Source organism: Daktulosphaira vitifoliae, unplaced genomic scaffold (genome assembly GCF_025091365.1).
Source record: "Daktulosphaira vitifoliae isolate Bord-2020 unplaced genomic scaffold, ASM2509136v1 Scaffold_1, whole genome shotgun sequence".
NCBI classification, from domain to species: Eukaryota; Metazoa; Arthropoda; class Insecta; order Hemiptera; family Phylloxeridae; genus Daktulosphaira; species Daktulosphaira vitifoliae.
This window is the reverse complement of record NW_026099572.1, coordinates 17851604-17863277: the sequence shown is the minus strand read 5'-3', so window position 1 is coordinate 17863277 and position 11674 is coordinate 17851604. Positions and strand designations below refer to the sequence as shown.

Here is an 11674-nt window from a genome sequence, read left to right as displayed (position 1 = left end):
AAATGTATGTTATTTAAATTTTATGCAATGTAGAATTGACGATAACATGCAAGGGCAAGCAAAAGTTACTATAATAATTTATTTTAGTTATATAATTATGATTTGTTGATAACAGTTAGTATCTAGACCATTTTATATATTTACAATATAAGATAACAACTGCATTCAATAACTAAATAGCTAACAAGTTATTATCTATTGAAATTGCATGACAAAAATTTTATAATCACTAATTTATTTTTTTCAATGGATACATTGAATTTTTTTACGATAAACTGTAAAATAATTTAATTGAGCTGATATGATTTAAAATAATGATACATTAATAGAAAACAATTCTAAAGGCATAACATTTTTGTTCTGATTTATATTTTTGTCAGCGTATTTTGGATTGTAAGGTAACTTAAATTATATAATTATTAAACACATATATATATTATAGGTATTTTTTGTCTGTCAATGAACAAACAGTTACAACATAAAAATTTTATATTTCAGTCGCTTTTATGTAAGAGTTTTTCATTCTTAATTATGTAAAAACTCATGATATATAATTTAAAATTAAATAAGCCTTAACTATTAATGCAAACCTACCTAATTAGAAACTATTTGCATAAATTTGTAATTGGTAACGAATAAATTATTTTTTGATTAACTAATTGATACTGGAACAGTAAGCAGATATGTCTATTATATTTGAAAATTAATTTTTTTATGTGATTTTAAAAGATTGAAGCTGCTTTATATATAGGTGCAAAAACATGTCATTTTCGATAATATGTCCTGAACTAAGGATAAAAAAACCCAGCACAGGGGGGTCGCGGCACAGTGGTGACGTGGTATAGATGGATCAAGTATAATGATATCTGACAGTGATTAAAATCACTATCAAAAAAAAAAGCTTCGATGCAAATCTTTAGATAGTGTTTAATTTTAAAAAATTGGTGGATTATTCCAAAAGCTTCATAAACTGCTAGTTCCTTATTAATATCCTGATTAAGATAAAGTATGTCGAATGAAAAAGGGATTATTAAAAAATAGTATTTCCCATAAAAAAATTATATTGATCAATACACTTTTCAATAAGTTATAGCATTATAAAGTTAAAAATGTAAAAAATAAAATTGAGAATTTTCACACAATAATAGCATTTGGTAGCCATTTTCACCGTGAAGACAAAATAAAGTCCGAAATTTTTTTTTTACATAATAAAGTAGATTACATTAGCTTTAATTTAATATATATATAAAAGTGTCAGACTTTCCGGAACACTTTCAAAATTTAAGTTGAAAAAGTTCTACTTTCTACATGCATTTTTTAGATTTGAACCCCCCTCGTATATAGGGAAATGGTTGGATTTAAAAAAACAGTATGTCGAATGAAAGATGTATATAAATACTACTCCTCATGAAAAAATTGTACTGATCCATACATTTTTCAAAAAGTTATAGCATAATAAAGTTAAAAATGTAAAATACAAAATCGAAAATTTTCACACAAAAAAAGCATTCGGTAGCCATTTTACCGTGAAGATAAAATAAAGTCCGAAATTTTTTTTTTGCATAATAAAGAATATTATATTAGCTTTAATTTAAGATATATATAAAAGTGTCAGACCTTCCGGAACACTTTCAAAATTTAAGTTGAAAAAGTTAATTTTTTTTGAAAAAATTGTCATTTTAAATCCCACCTTGTGGCCAGGTTAAGGATTAAATTTATGAAAAAAATATACCAAACGAAAGGTTATGATATTACACATCTATATAAAAAAAAATTATATTGATATGTTCATTTTTGAAAAAGTTACGGCACTTTTAAGTAAAAAAAATTGAAAAAAATTCGAAAATTAGCGATTTTTAAATTTGTAATTTTTTTGGAGGTTTCCCCCATTTACGGGGAACGAGGGAATTTTTTTCAATTTTTGAGGGTAAAATAAACACATCTTAGTAAAACCAATACCTTCTCAGCTTCGCATCGAAGCTTAAATTATTTATCTTTTTTGCAGTGTTTAAATATACATTTTTTTTTCTTCTGAAAATTTTTAATAGTAGACAGATTTTTTATTAGTACCAGTATCTATAATTAACACTAGTTAATTTTTTTGCTGAATTTTTTTTTTTTTTGCTTTAAATGAGTAAGCTATCATTTTTGACTCAAATTAAAGAACACTAATTATTTTTATATAATACAATTAAATTTGAATAATTAAATGATTCATTATTTATGTTCAATCAAACTAACTAAATATTTATCAAATAAATGTATGTACTTATTACTATTGTTCTTTATTATTAACGGGAAATCTATCCAAAATACATCTGTAATAAAAAGTTGTAGTAATAGTGATATAAATAAAAGGTTCCTCTAGGTTTCGCGTACGTTATATAATTTTAACATTCCTAAAATTTTAGTTTCGCCATTAACTAATAATGGATTTTATCAATATTATTTATTCATATTTTATTTTCCTTAAACTATAAGTAATACAACACATTTAACATAACAGAATTTTTTTAGACATAATAATTCCTAGGAGATTGATAAACACAAATTAAAACAATAGGTTTCCTATGAAAATAATTATATTTACTTATAATAAAACAAAAATTATTTTTTATAAGACATTTAGTAAAAATTTACGTAGCAAAAAAAATATAGTTCCAAATACAATAATATTATGTATAGAAGAATAAGGGGTTATTAATTCATAATTTGAGAACCCTTACCCTTCTTTACCCATTAGTCCTTAGGAAAAGTCTAATTTTTTGTTTTCACTATATTTTATTACTTAAGTACTCATATAAAAATTTATGAAGTTAAAGTGAAAAATACTTTTTTAGTTTTTAAAACAAATTGTTTAGTATACGCAACGTTGGGATTAATAATGTATATTATTTCGTGTGATAATCAAAACACAAGATGCACTTGACAAAATGAATTTTTTAATCTATTAAACAATTGTTGTTGCTTTATTAAATTTAATAAATGATAAAAATGCTATAAAAAATGTGGATTAACGAACATTGCTAATTTTACTAGTCTATATATACATATATCAAACAAATAATCTTTAAATACTCAAGAATAATTAATATTAGTTTTCGTTTTTTATTATGCATTATTTTTTTAGATTCGATGCGAAGCTGAGAAGGTATTAATTTTACTATGATGTGTTTTTTTAATTTTTAATTTGTATTTTTTACCACTTTTTCTCAGCTGTCACCGAACCGATTTCTTTCTACGATACGTCAAAATATCACAAATCATATCTAGTCAATAACATTCCCCTCAAAAATTAAAAAAATTTCACTCGTTCCCCGTATATGGGGGAAATCTCCAAAAAAATCCTTAATTTTCGACATTCTTTTTCAATTATTTTTACTTAAAACTGACATAACTTTTTTAAAATGACCAAATTAATATAATTTTTAATAGATGCACAATATCTTTACCTATCATATATTTTTTTTATAAATCTGACCCTTTAACGGTCCACAGAGGAGGAATCAAAATGACAAATTTTTCATAAAAAAATTACTTTTTCGACTTAACTTTTGAAAGTGTTCCAGAAATACTGACACTTTTATATTTAATATCTTAAATTAAAGCTTATATAATATACTTAGAAATAAAAAAGAAAAATTTCAGACTTAAGTTTGTTTTCATGGTAAAAACTAACATTGAAATTAATAATGAAATAATATTTTTATAAAAAAATTCTTTTTTATATTTTCATTTTATAATGCTATAACTTTTTGATAAATATATGGATCAATACAATTATTTTATGATAAATACTATTTATATACCTCTTTTATTCGACATACTTTTTTTTTAATAAAAACATTTCCCTTTATATTTATTCATATACTATATTTATAAATCATTAAACTTGTAATCAGGATATAAATAACGAAATAGGAGATCATATAGCTTTTAATATAATCACTCAATTTTTTAAAATGAAACACTATATACAGATTTGTATCGAAGCCTTTTTTTATGATAGTGATGTTAATCACTGTCAGATATCATCTATACTGGACCCAACTATGCCACGACCCCACTGTCCTACGACCCAACCGATATGTTTTTTGTATTGAAACTATAAATTATTCTCAATTTTCCTAAGAGAATGCAATATAATTATGTGTTACACGATTTATTGATAGTTTATTTGAAAATTAGAATAGACTTACATTGACATGTGGTGAAGCACCAAGTGCATATAATATAGCATCAGCGATATTTTCGGCTTTTAATTTATTATAAGTATCAAGTTCTTCATTCCCTGCGGTAATTTCAGTTATAACAACTCCTGGACTAATGTTATATTTATAGAATAACATGCAAAAAACAATTAAGTAAATATTATGAAATAAGTTTAAAATGTAGTTTAAATTTTATAAGGAAAATTAAATTTATGTGCACATATTAAATTCAAATCCAACTATTTATTGGATGCGTTAGTGTACTCATGGAAGAATAAGGAGAGTGAGCGTCCCCAACCAATTTATATGATCTCCCTTTATATCCTATTTTACTAATCATGAACTATTTTACCAAAAATATATTTTTAGAGAAATTTTGAGCAAAAAAAAGATTAGTAAAAACCAAATTGAATAAAAAAAAATACAACAAAAAAGATTTTTCTTTTTTTTTTGGATAATATAAAATAGCTTTTTTGAAAACTAATATTAGTAAATTATTTTATAAGTCAATATACTTTGTATCAAAATATATGTGGAAAAATAAATATTATTGAATTTTTATTTGAATTAATTAAACGTTTATTAATATATTGTTAAAAATAATAAAATATTTTATCATAGAGCTGCAATGGAGTTATTAATTAAATATTCTAGGTGTAAATATACATCATATCTTCTTATTATGTTTATATTATGTATTATATTTGCTAATAATTGTTTTTTTTTTAAGTTAAGTAATTACAAAAAATATTAATGGACCGGCTTTTAAAATCTAGAATCCTTTACAATATCGTCTTATTCTTATGTGATGTATTTTTGCTTATGTACTGTTAAATAATATAGAATTTCTTAATAGTCATTAGTGAGATTATAAAATTTTTGCACTAATCAAATAAATAAACAATATTTTGCTATTGAAAAACAAAGTTTTGGTTTACAATCTTAATTTATTGATTTTACCGCCAGATGATTTGCTGATGTGAAGTTGAGTAGTCTTTGAAATGACTGAGCATCTTATGTTGGTCACACTGCAGTCATTACTGCTTTTCGGAGAATTTCATAGTGGCGCTATCACTTTTATTGGTATTCTGCTATACTGTAAATTCCACTTTGCATTAACTGCCGGCTATTTAGTCTTGTCGTTGCGTTCCGTTGAATAGGTTTGTTAGCGCTCAGTGTTGTTAATATATATTTTTTGTAACCGTTTTTGTGCTTTTTTAAGTATTCAGTATTACAAATCATTTTTGATCTCAAATGTCGACCATCTAACTATTAAGTTTAATAAAGTACTGTGTGCGTTACTTTACGTACGGTTTACAACAAAATTGATTTTTTGAAAGCTTTTGTAAGTTTTATTTTTTTATTAATTTGTTAAAGTTCATATCAAAAATATTACACAGAACTTTGATTTTTAAATATCACATATCAAGTTTTCGTTAGAATAGGTCATTTCAATGTTGGCTTTTAAATTAAGTTACAACTTTGTTAATAAATTTAATTTTGTCGTAATGATTTTTAATTTATCGAAATATTTAAAGTTTAGACTCTTTATTTAAACTTAATAAACTTGATCGAACAATTAATAAAAATCACTAGTCATATTTTTTTAAATTTATAAATCGATTTTTAATATTTTAATACAAGATTAGGATTAGCTCACAAAACTGGGCTTTCTCTGCTATCTCAGTTCTAGATCCGTAAATTCATCAACATTTGATTGATAACGTGAAACTACTCACTTGAATCCTTGTGCTTAAATTTCGACTCTTACTCTATAGTACCAGCTAAGTAGTAATCCGTGTCCATATAAATAGTCAATAATACCATTCATAAGAATGGCTTTAAATCGTGTATTGTCAACAATAGACCAAGAAAACCCGAATTATGTAAAAATAAATACATCTTACATTTAATAATGATCTTTACTATATCACATTTAATGTCTACGTAAACTTTTGTCTTTGTAAATTTAAGTTGTAATTTGCACTCGTTTACCACTTTATAAAAGCATAATGTTTTATAAGTTATTTTTTATTCCAGTTATTATGATAAAGTTATATATTTAGTTGATGTTTAAATTATAGTCTCCAAGATATTAATCATGAGAGAGTATTTTTTTTCAATTAATTTTTAAATTGTTTTATTTATTGTTTTTTGAAAGCAATATTAATACAACTTAATTTGCTTGTACAATTAAATTGTAAATAGATTGTTGGTCATGTTGAAAAGTCAAAATAAATTTTCTTTAAGTTTATCTGAAATGTTTCTACACTATATCTAAGTTTACGGTTAAATGCTAATATTTCAAAAAATGAATTTCATGTTCGACCTAAAGTTTATTAACCCCAGAATGTGAATAACCTTACCCTTAATAGAATGTTAAGCTGTGTCCTATTTGATTTCAATATTGTGGATTTGTGTGTCCATTTTTAAGTACGTGAATATAAATAGTCATATAGGTGGTCTGAGTTCATTGCGTGTTAACGTTAACTAAAAGTTATATCCTCATAAATTCGTGATATCAGTTGTATTTTATTTATCTTAACAACCTTAGTGTTTGTGATATAAATTTTTTTATCGTTTTTTGGATTTTTCACAAAAATTTTAAAGTAATTATAAGTACAATTTTTTTGTACTATTGTTATAGTTGTGCATAATTATGAATGATAAAAAATAGTTATGTAATAACATTGATTAACGACACTCAAATAATAATTAGTAATACTAGTACAATAAAATATTATAGTAATGTTTATAATTTTTCAAATGTTTTATTAGAACGTTAGTTTTATAAACAAATTTTTCGACACTTATGCACCTATAGAAAAACCATACCTTAACCTAATTATATGTATATAATTTATAATTTATAATTATATAATTTAGTTTAGATCTTAGTATTACTATTATAAATTATTTATTTACCATGTAATTTTTAATCGTGGGGAATGCTTGTTGTTTTTAGGAAAATATAAAAAATATAATAAAAATATGAATGTATAAATATTTCTATTGAAATAATTAAGTAGCTGGCTGTTTTAAAGCTATTCATATTTACGTTCAACTAATTGATACATTTTCAATGAAATTCTTATATATGATAGTTAAAATGTTTTATAGAAATTAATTTAAAGCTAAAAGGAATATAAGTGTTAATTGTGAGAAAAACTGTGGTTTTAAAATATACCGTTATCTTAAAATTTCCATTGTTCATTGCAATATAATTTGCAATTAATCATGTTTCGTATACAATAATTAGCGATTAAATTTAAAGTTTATACAAGTACAGTATACTTCATCTAATTAATATATTTTTTTGTGTCACTACGTCAAGGAGAATTTTTCAAAACGGTACCCCTAAAATATTTTGAGTCATATTATTAGTATCAAATGTCAGTTGTACTGTATATCAATAACCATCAAATTACGCATTTAAGACATACATTTTAATAATAAGACATACGTTTTCATTAGGTTTTTACGATTGTTTTAATGCAGATATATACTTTGGATTCGTTAAACAAGTTAACTTTTCATTTGTTATTTATAACTTCATAAACAGTACAGGATGAGTATCGTAGTATCTCTCTGCCTCTAGTAGTTATGTTGATATGAGCTGTTTTAACAAGGACACATATAAATGATTACAGTTCCTTTTTTAATTTTTTTTTTTATTCTTCTATAGAGCTGTAAATATCAACTCACAATTTAAGTTTTCATAAGTATGTCTGTATTTATATTATTATAATGTATTATATTCATGATTACTCATTAGTAAAAATTATTACCAGTCGTTGGGGATAATCTTAGTAACGCTATTTATTTTATACTAAAATCAATTATATTGTAAATGTAAACAAATGACGAATACCATATGAGTCATACATAAATTTTTACTAAATAAAATACGATTTATATACGAATTTTTTTTGCTGTTTTAATATTATTCAGTTATTATGTACTACCTTACTGGTTATTTGAATGACATAATATACTGATTATTTGTTGCATTTTTTAATGCTCTGTTTCAGCTTGATTAATATTTTTTGATTTCCTGTTTTTATTAAAATATAAAATAAATTATTTTCAAAATTATCATTGATTTTATATTTTAATCATCATAACTTTAATAATTTATATAATTGTTTAATTGTTATTTTGGTATAATTCAATATGTTAAAAATAATATATTATTAATAACTTAATGAATAGCTAAAACATATAATAATATTTTTTCTTTTTTGCTTTTGTAGTACATATCTTCAAGCTAAAATTTTTAAAATAAATTATATCCTACTTTTATTATTATTTTACTATTTTTTATTTATTGTCCATAATTGCAATTTTAACCAAAGTGTAACTGACGAAAAATTAGGTACTTCTTTATTATATTCATCCANCTTTTTTTTATTTATTGTCCATAATTGCAATTTTAACCAAAGTGTAACTGACGAAAAATTAGGTACTTCTTTATTATATTCATCCATTTATTATAACATTGACCCCAAGTGAAGAAGAAAGAAAACCGGTTCACTATGCAGGTTTCGTGTCTGTGAAGTATTGTGACTTGTAGTTTCATGTTAAAAATGTTGTTACAATCGCAGCGTATATAGTGTAACTAGAATTGTAATAAATCAAATTTGTTTTACACTTGAGCGAGGTCCCGTTTTATCATTATCCTTTTTTTTTCTTAAACATTTACGTTCGTGAGAGTATTTATAATTTAGCTGGTTATCAAGTTATTAGTTTGGTATTTATCAAAGGCATAATGTTTTTTTATGTATATGAGTGAAAATCAAATTGAATTATTTTTTACCTTGGATTTCGGCAACCATATCAGTGTCCTTCTTAAAGGGTATTATGTTTATGAGCATTAATTTGAATTTTCGGCCTTGTGCACTACTCAAAAGACTCAAGTCGAAATCCGGTAGCTCTGTGTAGTATTGATATTATTTTATACAATGTTTGGTAAACTCTTCGTTTGTCACTTTATCAATTTATTGTCCTTCATTTGTTTTCATAAAACTATAATATAAAAGAAGAAACGACTAAAATTCATGTGTATTTGGTGTATACAGTTACAAGTTGATTGTGATAGCTTCTATTTTGAATATAGCGAGATATGTTAAATGTTTGTTTGGTCAATTGATTGACAAAATAAATTGTTTATTTATACTTCTGGTCGTGTTTTAAATAACTGTTTTTCATTTATTTCAAATGCATCTGTATTTGCAGAGTTTTACATACAATATTTTTCCGTGACTACAGAAAAATATTGTTGTTGAATAGAGAAATAAAATGTATAACAAGCTTGACGAACCGCTTGGCAAACATTGAACGAATTGAAAAATAAACTAAGACGACACGACAGTCGTGCTGTTTGGTTGACCGTTATTGTACACTTAATTTTGAAGGTTAGGGTTTACTTTGTTTTTACATCCCTTGTGTTTTATTTATTTTTTCTTTGATTTTGCCTTTTTGCGTAATGAAGTGGAATGATATAAAGGCTACTATTTTACATTTGACTAAATATTAGTAAAGTTTTATTTTCTTTTAGTAATACTATTTAAATTTGATTTTTCAATACGTCATTTTAACCGTTACATTTTGCTCATTACGTCGACCACAATTATTTAATACTGTTTACTGTATTTTTCTACACCGCTAACATATTAACTGACTGTCATTTCAGTGTCGATTTGGTTCTTCGTTACTAATTTTTTTTGTGAAAATTTTACATTGATTTGTCAGCGTAAAAATTTACTTGTAAATAATTTATATATTATATTAAAATATATATGAATCAAAATGAAAACATAGTAATATGATGAAAAAAATTATAATGGAACACTTAGGGTTCACATATCTAAGAACGTTGCTTAATTAAAAAAGTGCATTAACCGTGTTTGATGTCTAAAAATATGAGAAACTGATATTAAAAAAGTCATAATTACACTATCTTTGTTTCTTTGATATTTCGTTTAAAGTAAAGGAAAATATGTGATGCAATGATTGTTTCTCTAATTGTAGTCTTCTATGATAATTATAATATAATATATATTATAGATTAAGTTAGGTCAACTAATTATTTTGATTTTAAAATTTATATAAGCATATGATGATTTTATTGGTCTAAAATTAGGCACTTAAACATAAATTTATAAGTTCAGTATTTATATAATTTTTTACTTGAAAATTATTTTTATTGTTAATAAAAATAACATTTTTTAAAATACCAAAAAAATAGATGAATAAAACTCTTTCGAACATAAAATAATTTATGTAAATAAATATTTAATGTATTTATTTATATTCCAACATATTAATTATATTTAATTTTTAAAATTTATTACTAAATGATTAATTTCAAAAAAATTATTATTTTTTAGTTTAAAAGATTCTTTCAATGATATGTGAAGATTTTTATAGTGTTACAATTGATCTTATAATTATTTAAGTTAATTATAAAATCTATGGTGTTGTTGAAAAATTGGTTATCAGATATAAATGATTTAATTATATTTTAATGTTGTTCGTGTTGTATTCTGTGGTCGCAAATAAAAATTGGGTACACAGATTTAAATGTCAAGCAATCATTATAAATATCGTTTCCGCACTATAGTTTTTTACGGAAAATATGACTGTATAATCATTACAACTTGTATGTTAGTGCGATGACACAGATGGGCACTAAAAAAATCTTATGTTCAGCGTTTATTTTTGTTATATTTTAATATTTGTCTGCAGCCAAATGAGCTCATTTCTCGATTACAACATTCTTACTTGTGGTGTATTATTTAATATTTCAAGTCTTCATTGTTTAATATTTTGTTACAACATAATACATTATATCGAAATAGGTGCATTATATTAAAATTCATTCATTTATAATAAATTTCGATTTTAGGAAAATGGTTTTTGAGATTCTTATATTGTTTATCATTCAACCTAAGTAAATTTATGATGTAATAGGTTGTTGATTTTTATTTTAGCTGAAAGAATACTAATAGCTTTGTTATTTGTATTAAATATAGTATTTTGATGAGAGTCATAAGCAATGTTAGTGTACAGTCTTAAAAAAGTATTTACTACTTTTTATTTTTTTCATAATTCCCACACCGTTTTAGAGCGGGTTCATCGTTCTGGAACTACCCTAGATAGTTATGATACGTATAGTGCACACGAACTGCGTTGATGAATATTTTTTAGTTTTAGCTATATCATTACTGTAAAAAGTGTAAATTTTATTTATATATTTATGTTTTTATTTTGTTTGTACAACGATGTCAGTATTACATGACATTTCATACTCCCAACCGATGTGTTAGCAGCTTCATTTCGTTAAATTTTTACTAATTTATGAAGACTATTTTTTTATTATTTTTAATTATTAAATTATGCTCGAATTTAAATTCAAAATTAAAATGTTAATTATTTCTTTCATGTCATTGACATCGAATACT

At 23.8% G+C, this 11674-nt stretch overlaps 1 protein-coding gene across 21 annotated transcripts in view; it reads left to right on the top strand.

Moving 5' to 3' along the window:
- Window positions 1–5331: 5331 nt before the first annotated feature.
- The window catches only part of LOC126896709 (LIM domain and actin-binding protein 1), a 32926-nt gene continuing 26583 nt past the window's right edge, over window positions 5332–11674 (top strand). For 15 of the 21 annotated variants that reach the window (XM_050669704.1, XM_050669702.1, XM_050669701.1 and 12 more), the window contains exon 1: window positions 5333–5556. The gene's annotated coding sequence lies outside the window, so the exon portion shown is untranslated. Of the gene's footprint in view, window positions 5557–11674 lie in introns of all 21 variants that reach the window. The other 6 variants (XR_007701907.1, XM_050669685.1, XM_050669684.1 and 3 more) reach the window with 2 other exon arrangements.